Source organism: Muntiacus reevesi, chromosome 1, assembly GCF_963930625.1.
Source record: "Muntiacus reevesi chromosome 1, mMunRee1.1, whole genome shotgun sequence".
Lineage (NCBI taxonomy): Eukaryota > Metazoa > Chordata > Mammalia > Artiodactyla > Cervidae > Muntiacus > Muntiacus reevesi.
Genome location: NC_089249.1, coordinates 127,314,147 through 127,341,917, shown reverse-complemented (window position 1 = coordinate 127,341,917; position 27,771 = coordinate 127,314,147). Strand labels below are relative to the sequence as shown.

Below are 27,771 nucleotides of genomic sequence, written 5' to 3'. Positions count from 1 at the left end.
ACATTTAAGCTGTAATTTCCTTTTCTCTTATCATGTTTTGTTTTATTTGGATATAATTTAAATAGAAGGCTTAAACAAGTTTCATATATATATTTCTATATTCTGATGCTAAAGTACGGTTTTTAACTTCATTTTTCTTAATTTCAAATATTTGAAGAAGCAGCAAGATTTCACTCATTTATACATAAACTCATTCACCTATGGTGCCAAGAACTAAATTAAACACTTGGGATACGAAGAGCCTTTTCCTAACAGAGGTATCAGTCAAGAAGGGCAATACAAATAAGTAAACAATTACAATATGGGGTAAGAAGTGACGTAAAGAGAAAGGCACACAATACGGGAAGGCTTTGAACAGAGATCTCTGAGGGTCACAAAAAGCTTCCCAAAATAAGTTCAACTGAGCCAGAAAGATGAATGGGAATTAGCTAAGAAATGGGGGTAGGAGCTCTTGTGCCTGGCCTGGATCTATTCCCCGCAAGCGTTCTGTGCCCAGCTTACCGTGTGACCTAGAGCCAATCGTTGCCTTTGCTGGGCCTCAGTTTTTCTAGGAGCCATGCCCACCTTGTTCCCCTCACTCTTCCCCCGTGTGACTGAGACGCTGCGGTTTAATCTGGATCGACCCTGTGTGGAGGAGACAGAGCTGCAGCAGCAAGAACAGCAGCATCAGGCCTGGCTCCAGAGCATTGCAGAGAAAGACAACAACCTGGTACCTACTGGCAAGCCGGCCTCAGAGCACTACGACGACAAGGAAGAGGAAGATGAAGATGAAGACGAGGATAGTGAAGAGGACTCAGAGGATGAGGAGGACATGCAGGACATGGATGAGATGAATGACTACAATGAGTCACCTGATGATGGAGAGGTCAATGAGGTGGACATGGAAGGCAACGAACAGGATCAGGACCAGTGGATGATCTAGGCAGACAAGAAAGGGGGTCCAAGGATGGCCCTGGACCTCCTGCAGAACCAGCTGATCACCCACCCCCATGCCCCACCCCAGTGCCTGAACGCTCATCCTCGGGCACTTCCTCAGCTGCTGTCAGGACCTGATCTTCTTGGTCCCTCCCAGGCCATCAGTATGCCCTTGAATCCCCAGGGCCTGAGCCCCGCCCCCTCCCTTCTAGCCAGCACCTCACCCCATGTTTGTCAGATCTAGTCTCTAACTTTAATAAAGACACAGGACTGATTTATTTCAAAAAAAGAAATGGGTGTAGGAGAGAAGTTCAAGGACTTTTCCAACCAAACAGAAGGAACATTATGCAGAAATCCTTCTAGCACCTAAGACCAAAAAAGACATTTGGTAAGACTAGGAGTGAAGAGAATTGAGGCTTGAGAAGAAAAATGAGATTAACCACACAGGGTTCTATAAAGTTAAGATTAAACTTGATTTTAACTGCAATTAGGAAGCTCTAGAGGAGTTTTAAGATGAAGGAAAAAATGTTGCAGTTTACAAATACCATTCACATAAGAACAAGGAGAATGGATTAAAGTGAAAGAAGACTCTAGAGGAAGACCAATGTAATGAGCTTTAGTGGTAATAAACCAGGGGAAAGGTAATGGGAATAGAGATAAAGGTAAGTAGGTAATTTGAGAGATGTATAAGATAGGTTTTATAGCACTGGTGGTGACTGTCTGTACAAAACTATTTTAAAAAAAAGTTTCAAGAAGGAGGGTAGGTTAAGTCAACTTCTAATTTAAAAAAAAAGGTAAGGTAAAAAAGGCTGAGACATGTCCACTGGATTTCATACAAGGAAATCATTAGTAAGTCACTTCACTTGTGTGATGGGAGGTTGAAGCTAGACTTCAATACTTTAGGACTGAGTGAATGCTGAACCAAACAAAGTAGAAAACAGAATAAATTTTCTCAAGAAATTTAGCTGTGAAGGAGAGAAAGCAGTTGAAAGGTAGAGAAATGAAAAGATAATTTTCAAATCAAGAAAGACCTAAGTATGTTTAAATGCAGATGGGAAAAAGAAATGCCTTCAATCACTCATTTTAAGTGAAAAAGTACTGTTCTTCCTCCTCACCATCACCATCAGTTTCTACTAAAAATTCAGTACTTCTTCTAATTCAGGTTTCAACAACACATGAACCATGAACTTCCAGATGTTCAAGATAGTTTTAGAAAAGGCAAAGTAACCAGAGATCAAATTGCCAACATCCGCTGGATCATCAAAAAAGCAAGAGAGTTCCAGAAAAACATCTATTTCTGCTTTACTGACTATGCCAAAGCCTTTGATTGTGTGGATAACAATAAACTCTGGGAAATTCTGAAAGAGATGGGAATACCAGACCACCTGACCTGCCTCTTGAGAAACCTGTATGCAGGTCAGGAAGCAACAGTTAGAACTGGACGTGGAACAACAGACTGGTTCCAAATAGGAAAAGGAGTACATCAAGGCTGTCACCATGCTTATTTAACTTGTATGCAGAGCACATCATGAGAAACACTGGGCTGGATGAAGCACAAACTGGAGTCAAGATTGTTGGGAGAAATATCAACAACCTCAGATATGCAGATGACATCACCCTTATGGCAGAGAGTGAAGAGGAAATAAAAAGCCTCTTGATGAAAGTGAAAGAGGAGAGTGAAAAAGCTGGCTTCAAGTTCAACATTCAGCAAACTATGATCATGGCATCCGGTCCCATCACTTCATGGGAAATAGATGGGGAAACAGTAGAAACAGTGGCTGACTTTATTTTTGGGCTTCAAAATTACTGCAGATGGTAACTGCAGCCATGAAATTAAAAGATGCTTACTCTTTGGAAGGAAAGTTATGACCAACCTAGACAGCATATTAAAAAGCAGAGATGTTATGTTGCGAACAAAGGTCCATCTAGTCAAGGCTATGGCTTTTCCAGTAGTCATGTATGGATGTAAGAGTTGGACTGTGAAGAAAGGTGAGCACTGAAGAACTGACGCTTTTGAACTGTGGTGTTGGAGAAGACTCTTGAGAGTCCCTTGGACTGCAAGGAGATTCAACTAGTCCATCCTAAAGAAAATCAGTCCTGAATATCCATTGGAAGGACTGATGTTGAAGCTGAAACTCCAATACTTTGGCCACCTGATGCAAAGAGCTGACTCATTGGAAAAGACCCTGATGCTGGGAAAGACTGAAGGCAGGAGGAAAAGGGGACGACAGAAGGTGAGATGGCTGGAGGGCATCACTGACTTGAAGGACATGAGTTTAAGTAAATTCCCAGAGTGGGTGATGAACAGGGAGGCCTGGTGTACTGCAGTCCACGGGGTTGCAAAGAGTCGGACACGACTGAGCGAACTGAACTGAACTGAAGATATTACATTATCCCTTTACAACCACTGACAGCCCTATATGTATTAGTACTCTCTTCTTGTAGGTGAGGAAACAAAAAGGGGGCTAAGTAACTTGCAAGTTGCTTAGGCAACTACTTGCCCAACTACTTCAAGTAGTGGACTTGAACTCAGCTGAACCTCTCTGATTCCCACGAGCATAACAAGGACACTATCCACTCACTAATGAAAGATGGATACAGATGCAGTAAGTATGTGACAAGATGTTGACTGAGAAAACCTATGAAATAGAAAACCAGGTCATAGGTGGATTGAGGGACACATGGAAGGTACATGGCACCTGAGAGGCCCTCAACTGTAACTGGAAACCACAAACTTACAGAGGTACCAGTATGCAGAAGTATGTGACTTTTCTTCAGTAGGAACAAAGGAAAGGCAATGGAAGAGGGGAGGGAAAATGTTGGCAAGAAAACTATGCAGTTAAAGATCAGGGAATCCAAGCCAGATAAGAAAAGGAAGCAAGGAGAGATCACAGCAAATATAGAAAATGTAGAGTTGCTAAAGGAGCAAGAAACTTTTTGCATTCTTCTATGTATTTATATGCCAATTATCATCACTCAATCTATTCAGGACCAGTTATTGGGGGAGGAAAACAAAAGGTAAGCCATATACAAATACACTGGAATCACATCTCAAGTACTGTGACAAAGTAACAGTTTCATAAAAATTCCTGAGATATTAAGTAATTGAGACATTGCAGACGTAAGAACTGTGTCACTAAAGTATAATTGGGATGGAAATGCATAGTGGCTTGAAATGTGTCTCCCTGAGATATACCATGTTCCTGGATTGGAGGAATCAATACCCTGAAAATGACTATACTACCCAAAGCAATCTGCAGAGTCAATGCCATCCTGATCAAATTGTCAATGGCATTTTTCACAGAACTAGAGCAAAAACTTTCACAATTTGTATGGAAACAAAAAAAGACTCCAAATAGACAAAGCAACCTTTAGAAAGAAGAATGCAGTTGGAGGAATCAACCTTCCTGACTTTAGACTATACTATAAGACTACAGTCATCAAGACAGTATGGTACTGGTATAAAAACAGAAATGCAAACCAGAGAAACAAGATAAAAAGCCCAGAGATAAACCCACACACCTTTGGATATCTTATCTTTGACAAAGGCAGCAAGAATATACAATGGAGAAAAGATACCTTCTTCAATAAGTGGTTCTGGGAAAACTGGACAGCTAAGTGTAAAAGAACGAAATTAGAACCCTTCCTAACACCATATACAAAAATAAACTCGAAATGGGTTAAAGATGTAAAGACCAGAAACTATAAAACTCTTCAGAGGAAAACACAGGCAGAACACTCTATGACATAAATTGCAGCAAGATCCTTTATGATCCACTTCCTAGAATAATGGAAACAAAAGCAAAAATACACAAAAGGGACCTAATTAAACTTAAAAGCTTTTGCATAGCAAAGAAACTCATACACAAGATGAAAAGACAACCCTCAGAATGGGAGAAAATAACAGCAAATGAAACAACTGACACAAAGGATTCACTTCCAAAATATGCACGTATTGGACGTAGCTCATGCAGCTCAGTATAAGAAAAACAAACAACCCAATCAAAATACGGGCAGGAGGCCTAAATAGCCATATATCCAAAGGAGACATAAAGATGGCCAAGTGGCTCATGAAAACATGTTTGACATTGCTGATTATAAGCAAAATGCAAGTCAAATCTACAAGGAAATACCATCTCACACCACTTAGAATGGCCATCATCAAAAAAATCTACAAACAATAAATGCTGAAGAGGATATGGAGAAAAGGGAACCCTCTTGCACAGTTGATGGGAATGTAAGTTGATGCAGCCAGTATGGAGATTTCTTAAAAAACGATGAATAAAACTACCCCATGACCTAGCAATTCCAATCCTGGGCATTTACCCTGGGAAAACCATAACTGAAAAAGAAATATATACCTCAATGTTCCCTGCAGCTCTATTTACATTAGCTAGGACACAGTGGCAACCTAGATTTCCATTAATAGATGAATGGATAAAGAAGTTATGATACACATATCAAAATGGACTATTACTAAGCCATAAAAAGGAACAAACCTGAGTCAGTTCTAGCGAGGTGAATGAACCCAGAGCCTGTTATACAGAGTGAAGTAAAAAAGAGAAAAACAAATATTGTATAATAATGCATACACACACACACACACACACACACACACACACATATAATCTAGAAAAATAGTACTGATGAACCTATTTGCAGATTAGGAATAAAGATGCAGACACATAGAATAGACTTCTGGACACAGGGGGAGAAGGAGAAAGTGGGACGAATTAAGAGAAACATATACATATACATAAACATATACATTACCATACGTAAACAGATAGTGGGAAGCCACTGTACAACACAGGCAGCTTAACAAGGTGCTCTGTAACAACCTAGAGGGTGGGATGGGTAGGGTGTGAGAGAGTTTCAAGAGGGAGGGGACATAATGTATACTTATGGCTGATTCATGTTGTTGTATGGCAGCAACCAAATACAACACTGTAAAGCAATTATCCTCCAATTAAAATAAAATTTTTAAAGTGTCTCCCAGAACTACTGTATATATCTATATAGATATATATATACACACACACACACACACACACATATATATAAAGGATAACTAATAAGGGTCTACTGTATAGCACAGGGAACTCTACTCAATACTCTGTAATGGTCTATATAGGAAAAGAATCTTTCAGAGAGAGAGAGAGAGAGAGAGAGAGAGAGAGAGAGAGAGATGCTTACATATATATATGTATAACTAAATCACTCTGCTATACACCTGAAGTGAAAACAACACTGCCAATTAACTATACTCCAATAAAAAATTTTAATGAATACATTAGATAAATAAAAATGTCTCTACAAACTCCTCCAGGAAACAGACCAACTCTCACCCATCCTTTACATATATGGTATCTAAGACTATGCCAGGCTTACAGGAAGCACTCAACAGAATGCATGTTCACTGACTGATAAAATTAACTTTGAAGAATCCACACCTGTGAATCAATCATTGCAATATACCGTATCAACAAATTGAAGAATAAAAACCACATGATCATCTCAATATACAGAAAACACTTCTGACAAAATTCAAAACCCATTTAAGATTTTTTAAAAAACTCTCCCCAAAAAATGGCATAGAAGGAACATACCTCAACATAATAAAGGCCACATATGACAAATGTACAGCTAATATCTTACTCAGTGGTGAAAAGTTGGAAGTATTTCCTCTAAGCTCAGGAATAAGACAAGGGTGCCCGCTCTCATCACTTTTTATTCAAAATAATTTTGGAAGCCCTAGCCATTGCAATCAGAAGGGAAAAAGAAATTTTAAAAGTCCAAATTGGAAAAGAATTAAAACTGTCCCTGTAGAGGATATGATACTGCATACAGAAAGCCATAAAGATGCTATACAAAAACTACTAGAGCTCATCAGTGAATTCAGTCCAGTTGCAGGATATAAAATTAATACACTGTTGCATTTCTATACACTACCAAACAAAAGATCATGAAAACAAACTAAAGAAAAAATCCCAGGACTTCCTAGGTGGTCCAGTGGTTAAGAATCCACCTGCCAAACCAATCGATCCCACTAGCAACTAAGCATGAACACCCTAGAGCCTGTGCTACCCAATAAATGAAGCAACCACAATGAGAAAAAAGCCTGCACCCCACAACTAAAGAGTAGCCCCTACTTGCTGCAACTAGAGAAAGCCCACAAACAGTAACAATCATCCAGTGCAGCCAATAAATAAATACATTTTCAAAAGAGAAATAATCCCATTTACCATCACATAAAAAAAAGAATAAAAAAGCTAGGAATAAACCTACCTAATGAGATGAAGTGAAAGTGAAAGTCACTCAGTTGTGTCTGACTCTTTGCAACCCCAAGGACTATACAGTCCAACAGAATTCTCCAGGAGGTCTTCCCAACCCAGCAATCGAACCCAGGTCTCCTGCACTGCAGGTGGATTCAACAGCTGAGCCACAAGGGAAGCCCAATGAGACAAAAGACCTGCACAGTAAGTTCCCTACATACAAACCTTCAAGTTGCAAACTTTCAAAGATGTGAATAGCATTTGAATGTTCAATTCACATGTCTAGCATACATTGTCACGTGTGTGCATCCTCTACAAGTGATTATGTTTTTCTGTACTTTACTGTATAGTACTGTATACGGTACATTAGTACAGTATCTATTTCAAGTCCAGGTTGTCTGAAAGCAAGTTTAAAAGCACCAGTGCTGTACCTGTTAATACTAAGAAGTAACAAGAAATTACAATAGAAAAAAAAAAGGTGAAAATAACTGAGTGGAGCAAAATGAAAAGATGGTAAGTGGTCTCTCATTGTTTCCTTTTTATAATTTTATTCATTCATGGTTGTGCTGGGTCTTCACTGGTGTGTGAGGGTTTTCTCTAGTTGTCGAAAGCAAGGGTTAGTGTTTCTGTTGTGGGCCCTGGAGCACACAGATTTCAGTAGTTGTGGCACACGGGCTTGGTTGCTCTACAGCATGTAGAATCTTCCTGGACCAGGGATCGAACCCATGTCCTCTGCACTGGCCAGTGGATTCTTATCCACTGTGCCACCCGGGAAGGCCAAGGTCCCTCATTCTTATACTGTACTATACAGCCAACTGTGTTAGTTGGGAACATATGCTAACTCTGTTGAAGGGAACTCGTCTGTATGTAGGGGACTTACTGTACTCTGAAAACTACAAGACACTGATGAAACAAATCAACGCTGACACAAACTTATGGAAATATATACCAAGTTCTTGGACTGGAAGAATCAACAGTTAAAATGACTATATTACTCAAGGCCATCCACAGATGCAAAGCAATTCTTCTCAAACTATTAATGGTGTTAATGGTGCTTTTCACAGAACTAGAACAGAGAAATCTTAATATTTGTATGTAGACATAAAAGACCCTGAAAAGCCAAAGCAATCTTGAGAAAGAAAAACAAAGCGAGAAGAATCAGACTCCCCAACTTCAGTCTCTAAAACGACAATCATAAAAACAGTATCATACAGGCAAAAAAACAGAAATACAGATCAACAGAACAGGACAGAAAGTCCAGGAATAATCCCACACACCTATGGTCAATTAATATATGACACAGGAGGGAAGACCATACATTGAAGAAAAGACAGTCTCTTCAGTAAATGGTGTGGGAAAACTGGACTGCTACATGTAAATGAAAGAAATCAGAACACTGCTTAGGGATTTCCCTAATGGTCCAGCGGTTGAGAATCCGCCTGCCAATGCGGAGGACATGAGTTGGATTCCTGGTCTCTTGAGTATTCCACATGCTGCAGGGCAACTAAGTCCATGCATCACACTTACTGACCCCATGTGCTCTAGAGCCTGTGCTCTGCAACAAGAGAAGCCACCGCAACGAGAAACCTTCACACCACAATGAACAGTGGCCCCCACTCAATGCAACTGGAGAAAGTCCGTGACAAGCAACAAAGACCCAGCACACCCATGAATAAAATAAATTAAAAAAAAAAAAAATTAACATTCTTTAAAAAATGTTTAAAGAATGTTAACAATCTTTAACACCATACACAAAAAATAAACCCAAAATGGATTCATGACCTAAACCTAACACTGGATACTATAAAGCTCTTTGAGGAAAACATAGGCGGACCATTCTTTGACATAAATCAGAACAATTTTTCAAACCATCTCCCATAGTAATGGACAAATAAAAATAAACAAGTGGGATCTAATTAAACTCAAAAGTTTCTCCACAGCAAAGAAAACCATAAACAAGATGAGAAGACAACCAACAGCATAAGATAAAATATTTGGAAACAATGCAACTGACAAGGATTAATCTACAAAATTTACCAACAATTTATGTGGCTCAACAACAACAACAACAACAAAAACAACCAGGGGTTTTCCTGGTGGCTCAGTGGTAAAGAATCCACCTGTCAATGCAGGAGACATGGGTTTGATCCCTGATTCAGAATATCCCACATGCTGCAAGCAACTAAGCCGATGTACCACAACTCCTGAGCCTGTACTCTAGAGACTGGGAGCCGCAACTATAAGCCCATGTGCCCCAGCTACTAATGTCTGCGGGCCCTCGAGCCTGACCTCTGCAATAAGTGAAGCCACTGCACTGAGAATCCCAAGCACTACATCCAGAGTGTAGCTCCTGTTGCCACAACTAAAGAAAAGCCCATGCAGCAATGAAGACCCAGCACAGTCAAAACTAAACAAACAACCCGATCAAAAAATGAGCAGAAGACTTAAACAGACGCTTCTCCAAAAAAGGTATACAGATGGCCAACAGGCTCATGAAAAGATGCTCAACACAACTAATTATCAGAGAAACACAAATCAATACTACAATTATATATCACCTCACACCAGCCAGAATGGCCATAATAAAACAAACAAAAAATCTACAAACAATAAATGCTAGAGAGGGTGTGGAGAAAAGGGAACTATCCTACACTGCTGATGCAAATATAAATTTTGGTATAGCCACTATGGAGATCAGTATGGAGGTTACTTCAAAAACTAAAAAGAGAGCTACCATTTGACCCAGCAATTTCACCCTTGGGCATATACCAGGAGAAAACTCTAATTCAAAAAGATACATGCACCCCAATGTTCACTGAAGTACTATTTACAATAGCCAATATATGGAAGCAATCTAAATGTCTACTGACGAATGGATAAGGAAAAAGCGGTACATATACATAATGGAATATTACTCAGCCATTAAAAAGAATGAAGTAATCCCATTTGCAGCAACATTGATGGACCTGGAAATTATCATACTAAGTGAACAAAGTCAGAGAAAGACAAATATTATATACTATTGCTTATATGCAGAATCTACAAAAAAGATACAAATGAACATTTATTTACAAAATAGAAAGAGACTCACAGATTTAGAGAATGAACTTCCTGATCTAGGGCAGATGGGCAGGAGAACAGAAGACCCAATACAGTCAAAACGAAGCGAACCACCCAATCAAATAACAGGCAGAAAACCTGAACAGAATCTCTAGTTAGACAATGTATATTGATATGTACATGCTTATATTTAAAACAGGTAACCAACAAGGACCTGCTGTATAGCACACGGAACTCTGTTCAATACTCTTTAATAACCTAAACAGGAGTAGAACTTGAAAAAGAACAGATACATGTATAACTGAATTACTTTGCTGTACATCTGAAACTAACATAACATTGTTAATCAAACACTCGACTGGGACAAAAAGGATCTGTAATTCTGAAGCACCAATTTTAAGCAAAGGTAATCATTCCAGCAATGAAAAATTATGAGCCCTAAATCACAATGCCAGTGACCAACTGGGATTCCATCTACACTTAACTGAGAATATTTAATACATCAAAATTAATATATATCATACACAGTCATTTATTTTTACATGATTTACAAGCATAATTAACAAGCTCCTGTGAGTTTTTCCACCCCATCTTTAAGATAGTTTTAAATTAACTAGCTAAACCTGGGACTCTGAACATGGCAGATAAAAATTACTATGTCCATAAAACAAGGAATAATAACTTCTTAAAACTAGAACCATCTATTTCTTAAGGAGCCTACCAATTCAAGTTCCAGCTGGTTATTAAGATATCTGCTGTTTTTGTCCTTTAGTAGCTAAGTCATGTCCAACTCTTTTTGTGAATCCATGGACTGCCAGGTTCCTCTGTCCATGAGATTTCCCAGGCAAGAATACTGGAGTGGGTTGCTATTTCCTTCTCCAGGGGACGTTCCTGACCCGGGGATAGAACCCATGTCTCCTGCATTAGCCGACAGATTCTTTACAACTGAGCCACCACTGAGCCACCACTGAAGTCCTTTAAGACATTAGAAAATCATATTTATAAGAATAATGTCTATTTTTATCATAACAAATCCACATAATTTGAGTTTTCATTTTTGTTGTGGTTATTCAAATGGTACTGCATATTACCTGAAGTCTTCTAGAAAACTGAAAAGATTTCAATTGTTTCCTAGAATTAAAAAAAAAAATGATGGAAGATGTTCTCAAGGATGTATCCATTTTCAGTAAATGAATATTAACACAACTGAAGTCAGAAGGAAACTGTGTCTGATCACTTACACACATTACTCTTCAAACTATATGGCCAAATAAAAATATGATCAGAATGCAAAATAATACCACAAAACCACTTCTCACATTTTATTTACACTGGCCCTTTAGAATTCTAGGCATATTCCTGAGTAGCTCAAACGGTACAGAGTTTGCCTGCAATGTGGGAGACCTGGGTTTGATCCCTGGGTTGGGAAGATGCCTGGAGAAGGGCATGGCAACCCACTCCAGCATTCTTGCCTGGAGAATTCCATGGGCAGAGGAGTGTGGCATGCTACAGACTGTGGGGTCCCAGAGTTGGACATGACTGAGCAACTTTCACTTTTATAATTCTATGCTGCCTGTCATCTAACGGCTTAATAACAATGTAAGAATCTTTTACTATCATTGTAGATTATAATGAAAGTGAAAGTCACGTCTGACTCTTTGCGACCCTGGGGACTGTAACCTGCCAGGCTCCTCTGTCCATGGAATTCTCCAGGCAATTCTACTAGAGCGGGTAGCTGTTCCCTCCTTCAGGGGATCTTCCCAACCCAGGGATCGAACTAGGTCTCCCACATTGCAGGCAAATTCTTTACCATCTGAACCACCAGGGAAGCCCATAGTTTATAATAGTTATGTTTAGTAAGTATCAGAAAACATCTTGATAGATGCCAAATTACAGATTAACCCTCACTTTTAAGGATCAAAAAAGAAAAAGAAAAAAGGAAAATACATGCTGTAAGTTTAAAAACTTTTCCCCTAAAAATAAATTTTTAATTTTTAATGAAATGTTTGAATTAAAAATCCAATCTGAAATTTGTTTTAATTTTATTTATTTATGGCTGCACTGGGTCTTTGTTGCTACACACGGGCATTCTCTAGTTGTGGCAAGCAGGGGCCACTCTTCATTGCAGTGCACTGGCTTCTCATTATGGTGGCTTCCCTGTCATAGACCACGAGCGCTAGGTGCATGGGTTTCAGGAGTTGCAGCACCACAGGCTCAGTAGTTGTTGGGCTTAGCTGCCCCTTGGCATGTGGGATCTTACTGGACCAGGGATTGAACCATGTCCTCTGCATTGACAGGCAGATTCTTAACCACTGAGCCACCAGGGAAGTCCGGAAATTTCTCTTTTTTGAGTTCAATCATTAAAAAAAAAAAAAAAAATTAGCTGGGAATCCCCTAGCGGTCCGGTGGTGAGGACTCAGCATTTTCACAGTCATGGGCTCAGGTTCGATCTCAGGTCAATAAAAAAAAAGACCTTGGAAGTCACAGGTGGCCAAAAAAAAAATTAGTATTAGAATTTTTAGATGGGTTCTAAAACTACTCTGTGTATAGCAATGATTTCCAAATCTGGTTGATTATAAGAATCATTTGAAGAGCTTTTTTTAAAAGGAGGTAGTGGGGAACGTGGGGGGTGCAGGGCAGGAAATTTCTGAGATTCCACAGACTAAATCAGAATCCCTACAGCAAGGCTAGGCATTCACATATTTTTTTAAATATCTTAAGTAATTCTAGTGTGCAGTGCTATTTGAGAACTGCATCAACCCTAAAAATAAAGATTCATTAAGAATTATCAATATTAAAAAAGAAATCACTATTCATAATTGAGATGAATAAAATAAGCAATACGTGAACCATGAACTTCCAGATGTTCAAGCTGGTTTTAGAAAAGGAAGAGGAACCAGAGATCAAATTGCCAACATCCGTTGGATCATCGAAAAAGCAAGAGAGTTCCAGAAAAACATCTATTTCTGCTTTATTGACTATGTCAAAGCCTTTGACTGTGTGGATCACAATAAACTCTGGAAAATTCTGAAAGAGATGGGCATACCAGACTATCTGACCTGCCTCTTGAGAAACCTGTATGCAGGTCAGGAAGCAACAGTTAGAACTGGACATGAAACAACAGACTGGTTCAAACAGGAAAAGGAGTACGTCAAGGCTGTATATTGTCACCATGCTTACTTAACTTATATGCAGAGTACATCATGAGAAACGCTGGACTGGAGGAAGCACAAGCTGGAATCAAGATTGCCGGGAGAAATATCAATAACCTCAGATATGCAGATGACATCACCCTTATGGCAGAAAGTGAAGAAGATCTAAAGAGCATCCTGATGAAAGTGAAAGAAAAGAGTGAAAAAGTTGGCTTAAAGCTCAACATTCAGAAAACTAAGATCATGGCATCCAGTCCCATCACTTCATGGCAAATAGATGGGGAAACAGTAGAAACAGTGGCTGACTTTATTTTTCTGGGCTCCAAAATCACCACAGATGGTGATTGCTGCCATGAAATTAAGACGCTTACTCCTTGGAAGGAAAGTTATGACCAACCTAGACAGCATATTAAAAAGCAGAGACATTACTTTGCTAACAAAGGTCTGTCTAGTCAAGGTTATGGTTTTTCCAGTGGTCATGTATGGATGTGAGATTTGGACTATAAAGAAAGCTGAGGGCTGGAGAATTGATGCTTTTGAACTGTGGTGTTGGAGAAGACTCTTGAGAGTCCCTTGGACTGCAAGGAGATTCAACCAGTCCATCCTACAGGAGATCAGTCCTGGGTATTCATTGGAAGGATTGATGTTGAAGCTGAAACTCCAATACTTTGGCCACCTGATGCAAAGAGCTGACTCATTGGAAAAGACCCTGATGCTGGGAAAGATTGAGAGCAGGAGGAGAAGGGGACGGCAGAGGATGAGATGGCTGGATGGCATCACCGACTCAATGGACATGGGTTTGGGTGGACTCCGGGCATTGGTGATAGACAGGGAGGCCTGGCATCCTGCAGTTCATGGGGTCGCAAAGAGTTGGACACGACTGAGCGACTGAACCGAAAATAACTTAACAATTAAGCAGCAAGGACAATGTATAACTGCAATACATTTATAGAAGTTATTTATGGACTAGAGACTGTCATACTAAGTGAAGTAAGTCAGATACAGAAAGACAACTATCATATGATATCCCTTATATAAATGTGGAATCATTAAAAAAAAAAAAGGGGGGGTCTTCTCTGTTGGTCCACTAGATAAGACTCTGAGCTTATAATGCAGGGGGCCAGGGTTCAACCCCTAGTCAGGAAACTAGATCCCAAATGCCACTAAGACTTGGTGCAGCCAAATAAATAATAAAAGGGTACAAATGAACTTATTTTCAAAACAGAAGTAGAGTTACAGATGTAGAAAACAAACTTACAGTTACCAGGAGATGGGAGGGAGGGGAAAAGCAGGAGACTGGGACTGACATATATATACTACTATATACAACAGAGACAACTAATAGGGACTTGGTGTACAGCATAGGAAATTCTGCTCAATACTCTAATGGCCTATATGAAGAATTTTAAGAGAGTAGATATATGAGTATATAGCTAATTCATTTTGCTGTACACCTGAAACTAACCCAACATTATAAATCAACTATACACCAATTTATTTTTTAAAATTATTTCTGAGCTCAATTAAGTCTTTACATATCAAGAAAGCAAATTTAGGCATGTACTAGAAGTAGTATTTCTAGTAAACTATAGGAGAACAGACAATTCACCAGTCCCTTATGTTCTACAGCCATTCCCTGGATCTCTGACCTTGCTGTTTGCTTTTGAATGCAAATATGCTTCAATTGAGGCTTACCACATCAAAAACTTTTAACAAGCATTTGATAGTATCAGCCCTCAGGCTTCCCTGGTGGCTCAAAGGTAAATAACCTGCCTACCAATGCAGGAGACTGGATAGATCCCTGGGTCCCTGTTCCCCTGGAGAAGAAAATGATTCCAGTATTCTTGCCTGGGAAATGCTATGGACAGAGGAGCCTGGCGGGCTAAAGTCCAAGAGGGTCACAGACTATAGTCCATGAGTTCACAAAGAGCCAGACAGGATTTAGCAAATAAACAACAATAAGTGTTAGCTTTAAGCTTCGACACATTCTTATGCTTATGCTGTTTCTGCTTAAAAAAAAAAATTAAAGAATATCTGTCCTTATAGCTCAGCTCCCTTCTCTATTTAAATTATACACACACACAATATTTTTTAAGATGGAATATTTTTTAAGATGGAAAATTTTTCACCTACATGGCTCTGATTGAAAAAAATCCTAAAGGCAAAAATATAATCTTGTTAGAAAATATTAGCCTGTATATTAAAAACAGAAATACCATTTATTTTTCTTAGCTAAGGGAAAAAAGAAAATTATCCATGCCAAGAAAATCAGTATTTTCAGAGTGCGCCCTTATATAAAGTATTTAATGTTTCTGACAATCTTTACTTTCATCACTTCTTTGGGTTATAGTTGGTACATTTTACCTTCATCAATAAATGATTAAAACATCATCTAGCTGCTGTTAACTTACTGGTCTAAATTACATAATCCCTTATAACAGTATGCAGGAATAATGCTTAGATCTCTTGAGTGTAACTGATAGTTCTCTTAAATAGATGTTTATTTTCACTTGATTTGGCTGAATTATACTTACAAGTGTGAAGACCAGGTCTTAAATAATGCAATAAATACCTTGATATCATTTGAATCAAGAGAAAGAAAATTCCTTAACTCACCACTGCTATTCCTCCTACTTCCTCTTGGGGGGGAGGGGGGTGCTGGGGGGGGGGGGTGGGTGGGTGGGTATTTTTTAAAAATTTAAATCCTGCGTCTAAGCTGTAATTTTTTTTTAAGTTTATTTTTTGGCCACCCCATGCAGTATGCAGGATCCTAGTTCCCTGACCAGGGATCGAATCCATGTCCCCTGCATTAGGAGCTCAAAGTCTTAACCAATGGACCACCAGGGAAGCACTTGTCTGTTATTATTTTTTCTTAGTATATGTATGGGTGGGTAGAGATTAAGGAGCCACAGTGGTTCATCTATAGCACTGTTCTTCAAATATGAGCAAGAGAAAATAGTGCAAAGAAACTTTTAAAAGGAGGAAATGACATAAAATTGTTCATTAGAATAAAACGGACTCCCAGCCAAGAACCCTTCTCTTTCCTCCTGACCTCCCCCATTTCTTGCCATACTTTCTGACTCCACATAAACATATGCCAAGAGTGCTATTCCTGATATACCAAAGAAGGTACAGCCTATATACTCAATGGCTTACTTCTATACTTAAGTCACACTAAAATTTTAAAAACTTATCTACGACCTTTACACGTTACAATGCACTTTTAACATATTAAAATTTTCAAAGAGCTTTTAAGACGAAATACCACAACTGAACAAATACAAAAGCAGCAGTTAAATCTGCAGCGCTGACTCTGATTATAGTCTGCATGACACCCTTCTAAAAATACATAGCAAGCTCTACCAGAAAATTATAAAAAAAGATATAATTAGGGAATTTGGGAATGACATGTACACTCTGCTAGATTTAAAATGGATAACCAAGAGAACCTACCATATAGCATAGGGAACTCTGCTCAATCTTACGTGGCAGCTTGGACAGGAGACGAGTTTGGGAGAGAATGGATACTTGCATATATATGGCGGAGTCCCTTTGCTGTCTACCTAAAACTATCACATCACTGTTAATCAGCTACACTCCAATATAAAAGGTTAAAAAAAAAGTCTACACTGGAGAAGGTATGGAGAAAAGGGAACCTTCCTACACAGTTGGTGGAAAAGATTGGTGCAGGCACTATGGAAAACTACATGGAGGTTCCTTTTAGTTTTAGAAAACTAAAAGAATGTGACACTATGATCCAGCAATCTCACTCCTGGTCAGATATTCAGACAAAACTAAAGATTCAAAAGATATACGCACCCCTTATGTTCATAGCAATAATCACAAGAGCCAAGACATGAAAACCTAACTGTTCATCAACAGATGAATGGATAAAGATGTGGTGTATACATACAATGAAATATTACTCAACCATTAAAAAACCCAAAATAATGCCATTTGCAGCAACATAGATACAACTAGAGATTATCATACTAAGTGAATAATTCAGAATGATAAAGACAAATAACATATGATATCACTTATATGTGGCATCTAAACTATGACACAAATGAACCTATCTATGAAACAGAAAGTCAGGAACATAGCAAATAGACTGGTGGTTGCCAAGTGGGAGTGAGGCAGGAAAGGGTAGGAGTAGGAGTTTGGATTACCAGATGCAAACTGGTATATATAGCATGGATAAATAACAAGGTCTTACTGTATAGCCCAGGGAATTATATTTAATATCCTGTGACAAACCATAATGAAAAAAACTATGGAAAAGAATGCATGTGTGTGTGTGTGTATAATTCAGTCAACACTTCGCTGTACACCAGGAATTGACACAACAGTGTACTAGGCTGGTGCATAAGTAACTGTGGCTTTTGTGCTGTTGAAATATGCCATTTGGTATTAGAATACATTATAAATAAATGTGGTTATGTTATACGTCATTTTAATGTGCATTTCTCACTTTATTTTTTTGGTAATGACATTACTCGGTGTTTATTTTTTACTTTAGACTAGGGAAATTATGTTAGACAAAAAGCAAATTCGAACAATTTTCTTATTTGAGCTCAAAATGGGTCATAAAGCAGCAGAGACAACTCATAATAACATCAACAACACACTGGCCCAGGAACTGCTAACCAACACACAGTGCAGTGGTGGTTCAAGAAGTTTTGCAAGGGAGACAAGAGCTTTGAAGATGAGGAGTTTAGTGACCAACCTTCAGAAACTGACAATGACCAACTGAGAGCCATTACCGAACCTGATCCTCTTACAACTACATGAGAAGTTGCCAAAGAACTTAACCTCAACTTTTCTATGGTTATTCAGCATTTGAAGCAAATTGGAAAGGTGAAAAAACTCAGTAACTGAGTGCCTCATGAGTTAACCACAAATCAAAAAAACTGTCCTTTTTGGGATGTTTCGAGAGAACAGCATTGAAACATGTATATTACCTATAGAGAAACAGATCACCAGCCCAGGTTGGATGCATGAGACAAGTGCTCGGGCCTGGTGCACTGGGAGGACCCAGAGGGATCGGGTAGAGAGGGAGGTGGGAAGGGGGATCAGGATGGGGAACACATGTAAGTCCATGGCTGATTCATGTCAATGTATGACAAAACCCACTACAATACTGTAATTAGCCTCCAACTAATAAAAATGAATGAAAAAAAAATTGTCCTTTTGATTTCTCAATAGGATTGGGATGTGTGACAAAAAGTGGATTTTAAATGACAACCAACAATACCAGCTCAGAGACTGGACCAAGAAGCAGCTCCAAAGCACTTTCCAAAGTCAAACTTACATCCAAAAAAAAGGTCATGGTCACTGTTTGGTGGTCTGCTGCTGGTCTGATCCACTACAGCTTTTAAGTCTCAGCAAAACCATTATATCTGAGAAGTATGCTCAGCAAATTAATGAGATGCACCAAAAACTGCAATGCCTGTAGCCAGCATTGGTCAACAGAGACAGCCCAACTCTCCACCACAACACCCGACCACATGTCGCACAACCAACACTTAGGAAGTTGAACGAACTGGGCTACAAAGTGTTGCCTTATCTGCCATATTCACCTGACCTCTTGCCAACAACTACCACTTCTTCAAGCATCTCAAGAACTTTTGCAGGGAAAACACTTCCACAACCAGCAGAAGGCAGAAAAATACATTCCAAGAGTTCTTCGAATCCTGAGGCATGGATTTTTATGCTACAGGAATACACAAACTGATTATTTCTCATTGGCAAAAATGTGGTGACTGCAATGTTTTGATCAATAAAGATGTGCTTGAGCCTAGTTATGATTCAAAATTCACAGTCCAAAACCATAATTACACTTGCACCAACCTAATATTTCAACTATACTTCAATAAAATATAAATTAAAAAAAAAAAAAACACTAGAAGTTACCTAGAAGTTCCATGATAGGGAAGGAGGGTGGAATAGGTGAAGCACAGGAGAATTTTGGGGCCATAAAACTATTCTGTATGACACTGTACTGGTGAATACATGACAACATGCATCTGTTAAAAGCCACAGAATTTTACAATACAAAGAATGAACCTTAAAAAAAAAGGATGAGCCTTAACATATGGAAATTTTAAAAAAAAATTTAGGTCAGGAATGCAAAATATGACAAAAGGATCTAATCACAAATGTTTGAGTAACCTCACTGAAGGAAGCAGAAGACTAAGGTCCTGGCCAAAGTAATTTTGGAAATGATTTGTAAAAGAAAAAGGACTTATAGGTAAGAACTACAGTTTAGTTGATTATTTCCCATGGAGATATGAGTTAACAATTCTGATACTACAATGCAACCAAAAAACTAAGTGGATGCTAAACGGAGAGTCAGGTTTGTCACTGCTGGGCATTTACAAAAAGGAAGGGAAAGCGGCTAACATGATCCATGTGGTACTATACAAGCAGCAAACATCAGGGATTTGGGGTTCAGTTCCAGACCACTGCAATAAAGTAAATATCACAAGACAGACAGATTTTTCTGCTTTCCCAGTGTTTTGTAAAAGTTATATGTAGTCTGAAGTATGCAACAGCACTGCACCTGAAAACCAAACAGCAATATCTGACAAGCTCAATAAAACAAAGGATGCCTGTTTTGAATTAAAGGCAGAGTCAAAATATGAATTCATGTTTAGTTTCGTATAAAGATGATTACATACAGATTTATAGATACATATATAGATACATAGGATAGTATACACAATTATTTTTCATGCTCTATCTGCTCTGACAACTAAATAATAGCAATAGCAACTCTAGTATCAATGAGCACTCATAGCACCCAAATACTGGTTTCTAATACCATTTGCCAATAAAGGGAACCGAGGTTCCTTACAGAGAAGGCTGATTCTAGGACTGGGGCTGAAAGTATACAAGTTGAGTATCGAGTATTTTGAAGTGCCATAAAGTAAGAAAGTGCTCAAAAATCAAACAACAAAAACACATCACCTTAATGGGACATAGGAGCCAAGAAAGGTTCCCAATGGCCAAAGTTAAAACAAGTCAAGCAATAAAATGATGTATTTCAAAATTATACTCCATGGCATAAAAATAAATATTTATGAGTCCATACTGGTACAAGTAAATGACTGATTAAAAAAGTGAAAGAGAAAAAAAAATCTCCCATACAGAAGAATTTAAAATAATTTACATAGATATGCTGCCCTCTTTTTAAGCATGGGCTGTGCAGATTTCTTTCCAGACAATATAACATGGAGAGTAGGGATAGAAGAGCAACTTTACAAGAAAAAACCTGATAAACACCACCTCAGCCAATTGATCAAGGTCAACATCAACAGTAATAAGTCACATTAACCCTATATTCCTTGATATGACATGATAAAAATGGCATTTTACTTCTTGGTCCCCCTCCTCCAAACCCACAACCCCAGTCTAATCATCAGAAAAAATATCAGACAAATCACAATACAGAAGCACTCACTATAGGTTAAAACTAACCAGCCTCCTTCAAAATTGCCCAAGTCATCAACAAGACTAGTCTGAGAAACTGCTACAACCAAGAGAGACATGAATACTAAAAAAAAAATGTGGTATACTAGTCAGATTCCCATGTGGCTCAGTGGTATAGAATCCACCTGCCAACTCAGGAGATACAGGAGACGCAGGTTCAATCTCTGCGTCAGGGAAGATCCCCTGGAGGAGGAAATGGCAGCCCACTCCAGTATTCTTGCTGGGAAAATCCCACGGACACAGAGCCGGGCGGGCTACAGCCTGTGGTGTCGCAAACAGTCAGACACAACTGAGCATGCACTCAATAAAAAGCTATCAAATTATAAATTATAACAAAAACACTACTGTAAGATATTAACAGAGGAAATAGTGCAGGACATACAAATTCTCTGTACTTCTTAAATTTCTGTAAATCTAAAACTGTACTAAAAAATAAAGTCCATTTAAAAAATTTTGGAGAATTTTATAATTTCTTCATTAGGGTGATAAAATTTTACTAGCAAACCTTCAGGACCATTATGCAGACCAAAAACAATAATGACGGTAATAATTTTAAACTTTTATAAGAAATTAAGAGTAGAAAATGCCTGCCCCAAGAGTCAGGAAACATGGAACAAGTCACAATTCTGTCACTCATTTTTGTAATCTTGAATATGATTCACCTTTTCTGGTCTAGGTTTTTACATTTATAAATTGAGAAGGACAAAACAGACTCTTAAAACCATTATCATTACATCAACTGTAAACTGTCAAAATAAATCTCTTTATCCAGTAGGTCATAATATCAATAATAAACAAAGAATTTTTATGTCCCTCAAGAGAAAAATAAAAGCAGGTTTAATCAAATGGATGATTAGCAATATTATGCTAATGACTCTCATCATGTTGAATCTTAGATCTACTCTAGTCATTTATTAAATAATTTACTGAATACTGTATCTTTATCTTAAAGTAGCAAAGAAGCAAAAACAACAAGGATCACTGGATGTAAAAGTCAAATGTGAGTAGTGTTGACAACAAAGAGTAATAAAAATAGGAGAAAAAAACAAAACAAAACAGGAGAGTCCAGGGTGTGCCTAGCTAGCTTATGTTAGTTTCAAATTCCTCACAATATTTGTATTTATCTACTTTAATATCAATAACTAGGGACTTCGGGGACTTCCTTGGCGGTCCAGTGGTTAAGACTGTGCACTTCCACTACAGAGGGTGTGGGTTCAATCCCTTGTCAGAGAGCTAAGATACCACATGCTGTGGGGGTGTAGCCAAAAAGTAAAAAAAAAAACCAAAAACAAACAAACAAAAAACTATAAATCATAGCTTCAGAATCTAATCATGGCCAAGGGGACAGATGTTATAATCCACTTGTAATATTATAGAAGCAAGCAAATGTAAAAACATTCATTCTTCAGAGAAGCTTTAATGAATGGGGCAGCAGGAATAACTGTACAGCATGGCGCCAATACTAGAGGCATCCACAGCCATCAGTCTCCACAACGGTGTAGCCCCCGTTGCTCCCTCTTCTCTCTTTTTGCTTTCACAGCTGATGATCAGCAGACCAAATAATTCAAGGAAGCCTTCTTTCTATCTAACAAAAAAAAAAAAAAAAAAAATGGCAGTATCACCATCACGGTAAATGAACTTAGGATAGTCAGAAAGGTTGTTCAAAATTAAACAGATGCAAAACTATAGAATATAATGAAGAAAGAGGATGGTCTTTAAATAGTATGACTTCCCAAAAGTTTTTACTATGATTAGAAAAATGAGACAGGAACTGGGGGGGGTGGGGGGGGGGTGGATTCCATAAAATATTATGAATCTTTAAGAAAAGATTGTGATGATTAAATAACTGCAGAGAAACTACATCATGTACAACAAACCTGGTCCCACCTTCAAAGAAACTCACAATCTAGGAAAGAAGATGGTGTTAAATGAAGCATACACAAAATGGCTACAGTTTTTCTGAAATTCTTCAGAGCCAAGTTCATTAGTCACATCAGGTTCAGGTTAGTGAGGAACTGAAAGGTCAGTTCATTACTTATAATTTCATTTCAGACACAAAGAATATTTATTTCTCCATGTGGTATTTCTATACCAAACTTGATTAAGAAAACAAGTAAAAATTAAATATCCTTCAAAAATAATTCCCACTGAGGATGCTCTGTAAGCTAACTCCAAAAACATTTTCCACATGATGACTGAGTCCAGTAAAGTGAGGCACTGATACATATATAAAGTGAAAGATGTTCCATTTGTTTTTACTTTTTTCATAAGACTCAGCACATCACTACCAGTACTACCTTATGGCCACGTTACCTAATATAACCACTGCATAATTCCTGTACATCAAATGCCTCTTCAAATTAATATTTTTAATTACATATTAAAAAGGAAATAACTACAACATGAAGTCCTCTCAAAGGTTTTTAATGTCTACATCCATTATACATTCCTGAGTTCTATTTACCTTACTAACAGTTTTCTCTTAAAGAATTCTCATTAATTGGCCAGGCATGCTTCTTATCCCCGCCTTTGAAGAAATCATTATTCCTCTCCCCCAAATTGCTGGTTTTTCTCTAAACACCCAGCTTACTATCATTAATATTATTGGCTTCAGTTTCCCAGCATGAAGAAGATTTACAAGTCTCTAATTCTTGAGATGGACTTCCCTGGTGGCTCAGAAGGTAAAGCGTCTGCCTACCATGCAGGAAACCCAGGTTCGACCCCAGGATTGGGAAGATCCTCTGGAGAAGGAAATGGAAACCCACTCCAATTCCTAAGACACCTTTTGATTTCCTTCTTAAGAATGATAGGTCAGTCTAATTGTAACGGATCACCACAATTTGGCTAAAAGTAACCCAATTTGTTTTCACTGTAAAGTCAATGTCAGCTAAGGCCAATAGTTTCTCTATACATATACTTGGTTATAGGATTATATATAGGTTATAGGATTCTATAACCCTGATTTAAAAAGAGAATCTAATATTCTTTTTAAAATCCCCCAATCAATCCAGAGGGGTGGGATGGGGCAGGAGATGGGAGGGAGGTTCAAAAGAGAGGGGATATATGTATACCTATGGTTGATTCACGTTGAGGTTTGACAGAAAACAACAAAATTCTGTAAGGCAATTAATCTTCAATAAAAAAAAGTTCTTAAATCCCCCATTAAGTAAAAACAATTAACAACTGATAATTGACTTTTCCTTGTTAAAAACAATGATTTTCATATTTTTTGTACCAAGCATCTCTCCTGGTAAAAATAAAATAAAAAGTGGGCACATGCTTCCAATATATGTAGAATTACTTATAAATTATATGTTTCACCATACTTATTATATAAACACAAAGAACCTAGCGGGGGGAAAACTATTATAAATAGCATTTTCTTCCTATCTCCCAAGAGATTATCTCAAGCATCCTCTGGTATGCATATACCTCATCCACACTTTATTTTTTGGCATTCTTTTTTACTGTGTTAAAATCCACATAATAAAGATTCACATTTTAACCATTTTAAATCATACAATCAAGCGACATTTAGTACATTCACAATGTTGTGCAATCATCAGCTGCTAACAACCATTAACCTGCTTTTTATCCCTATGAATTTACTTATTCTAGATATTTCACATAAACAAAATCATATACTATGTAATCTGTTGTGTCTGGCTTCTTTCACTTAGACTAATGTTTCCAAAATTCATCCATGTTGTAATACATAAAAGTACTTCATTCCTCTTTACAGATGAGCAGTTAAGTATTTCATTGTCTTGATAAAACTAATTTTTTTATCCATTCATCACTTTATGGACATCTGAGTTTTATCTACCTTCTTCCTACAGTGAAGAGTGCTGTCATGAACATCTGTGTAAGTTTTTTATTTGAACACCTGTTCTTAAGAATTCTTTTCAGTATATATTTAAAAACAGAACTGCTGGATCATATGGTAATTTTATGTTTAATATATCAACGAACTGCCACAAAGATTGCTACAGCAGTGCATCGTTTTATTCTACATTCCCACTAGCAATGTAGGAGGGTTCCCATAACCCATTTTATAGGCACCTAACTAACTAATCAAGAATACAATTTGACCCCAAACACCAAATGGTCTATAATGAGCATGATGTTTTGACCGCCTATATAGCCCACCAACCTCTTTTCTAAAACATATCCTTACACAAATAAAACGCCAGCATAGACTGCTTCCAGCTCCACCACAACCCTCCACAGTAATTCCACCCCTGACCACTGAGAATTTTGCCAGGGACAGAAACCTGACTCAGCAGAGTCCATCTACTGCAGAGTCAATAACCAGTTTCTCTTTAGATAATGTTAAGCAGCAGCTCTGCAGAAGAAAGATCTTACAGTGTAGGGACCAGGACAAACATAGTGGGAAGTCACTGCCATTTGCAAAATAAAATTATGGGAGAAAGAAGACAAAATTGTATGCCAAAAAAAATCATTCATAAAGAGAAAAACCCACAGTCTGTACTGCACAAAGAGAAGCAGAGATAAGAGAGTATACTATTGAATACTGACAGTTATAATCCCATTGAGGCATTGGTTAGACTTTATGTTCTCACCCTGGATATTCATAAGACTGTCTACTATTTATTCAAAATAAATTTTTTTTATTTGACATACTTTGAATGGATTTCTGATTCCTGAAGCCAACAAGGTTTTACTAAAACAAGCTCTGACTATCTTGACTTTATTTTCCTCCGTAGTTTTAAATAACTTAGAGGTTTCTTATTAATTATGGACTTTAATACTTTGTATTCAAATTATTAAACTCAAAGTATTCAATACTTTGATTCAATTTGTATCAAATTGAATACCTTTTGAAGAATCATACAAAAGCTTTCACAGGCCATTTTAAAAAGAATGTGTCATTCTTTTTAATTCATAATTTTATAACCTTTCAAATAATGTTTTTTTCCCCCTCTCTAAAGACTCCAGGTTTCTTGTGGTAGTAAACTTGAAGATATTTCAGCTTGTTCTTAGTACCTGTTTTCCTAAATCCAAAGAATTCTTGAGTTTTCCCTCTTAAATAGGAAGCTAAATGCAGTTGTATTGTGGTCAATATTATAAAAGTTCCTCAATCACCTAGGAAATTACCCATTCTAAGAAATAATCCACTATAACCATCTAAAAAGTTCTAATTCTATTCTGGAATTGAAAATACACTGAACTTTCAAATAACTGAGATAAGCTAGAATTTCAAATTCTTAACAGGCAACACACCTCAAATATAAGCAAACTGCCTATCTGTTAAGATAGCTAATCATTTCACAATAACTTCAAAGGCAAGGATATGTCTTGTCATATTTATTTCTAGTATCCACTCAAAATTATTAGTTTGTACAGAGAAAGTTGGATAATACCCTCTGATAAATATCTTCAAATAATAAGACAGAAACACATAGACCAGGACACACATTTTCTTTCAAGTCATTCAATTCAATAGACAACACCAACCAAATTCTCATCATTCCATATGCTTTTTAAAGCCTACTGGCAAAACTCTAGATTGTAAAAATACATCTGAAGCCATATAAAACATTCTGATCATACCAAACTTGTAAGTCTGTTTTACAATACAATGACTTCCTATCTTCAGTCTGGTGTTAAAAACTGAGCTTACTTTTTACATGGCCATGTAGAAACACTATTTTAACCAAGCACTTTGGTCAACCATTCCTGATCATGAGACACACCCTTTAACTTCCCACACCCTGCCATTATCTTTGCCCAATTTCTAAGTTTAGTGAACTATGTGAATGATTTTTATGTAGGTTATTCATTTTTTCTTTTGAAAATTTAAAGTTTAGATTTAAGTAAAAACAGGGAAATCACTAGTATTAACTTCATAAATTCAGAATCTTCAAAGTCAAATTAATGGTATAAAAAAATTTGTATGAAAAGCATGCCAAATTTCTCTCTGACATTTTCAAACTGGACAGCCTTGAAATTTCAATGATACCTCAACCAACAAGAAAACCATGGATCCCGCAAAGAGCATGAGGTTTACTGTATGGTACATGTTTACAGGAAATAATTTCCTATGAGAGAGTTCACAAGGAGTAATTAATCATTCATGGGAAGATAGGAAAGATTTCACAGAGAATATGATATCTAAAACTGAGACAACCTTCTCCCTTTGCAGACAGAGCAAAGAAGGTAACCAGGAAAATGGAAATAACAGTGAACCAGAGCAGCCATTAGGCAAAGAAGACAGTGAATTCATTTAAGAAAGTGACCATTAATTTGTTTTCTCATTGTTAGTGTATAGGAATGCAAGGGATTTCTGTGTGCTAATTTTATATCCTGCAACTTTACTATATTCGTTGATTAGCTCTAGTAATTTTCTGGTAGAGTCTTTAGGGTTTTCTATGTAGAGGATCATGTCATCTGCAAACAGCGCGAGTTTCACTTCTTCTTTTCCTATCTGGATTCCTTTTACTTCTTTTTCTGCTCTGATTGCTGTGGCCAAAACTTCCAAAACTATGCTGAATAGTAGTGGTGAGAGTGGGCACTCCTGTCTTGTTCCTGATTTTAGGAGAAATGCTTTCAATTTTTCACCAACTCCTGCATCTCAATTCCAGAAAAATAAATGACCCAATCAAAAAATGGGCCAAAGAACTAAACAGACATTTCTCCAAAGAAGACATACAGATGGCTAACAAACACATGAAAAGATGCTCAACATCGCTCATTATCAGAGAAATGCAAATCAAAACCACAATGAGGTACCATTACACGCCAGTCAGGATAGCTGCTATCCAAAAGTCTACAAGCAATAAATGCTGGAGAGGGTGTGGAGAAAAGGGAACCCTCTTACACTGTTGGTGGGAATGCAAACTAGTACAGCCGCT

The 27,771-nt window shown here is 37.7% G+C and overlaps 1 protein-coding gene and 1 pseudogene across 5 annotated transcripts in view; one reads left to right on the top strand and one right to left on the bottom strand.

Annotated features, from left to right (window-relative positions):
- ZZZ3 (zinc finger ZZ-type containing 3) overlaps positions 1-27,771 on the bottom strand; it is a 118,178-nt gene that overhangs the window by 25,733 nt on the left and 64,674 nt on the right. The window lies entirely within an intron of this gene.
- Positions 553-1,084, top strand: LOC136163689 (anaphase-promoting complex subunit 15 pseudogene; annotated as a pseudogene).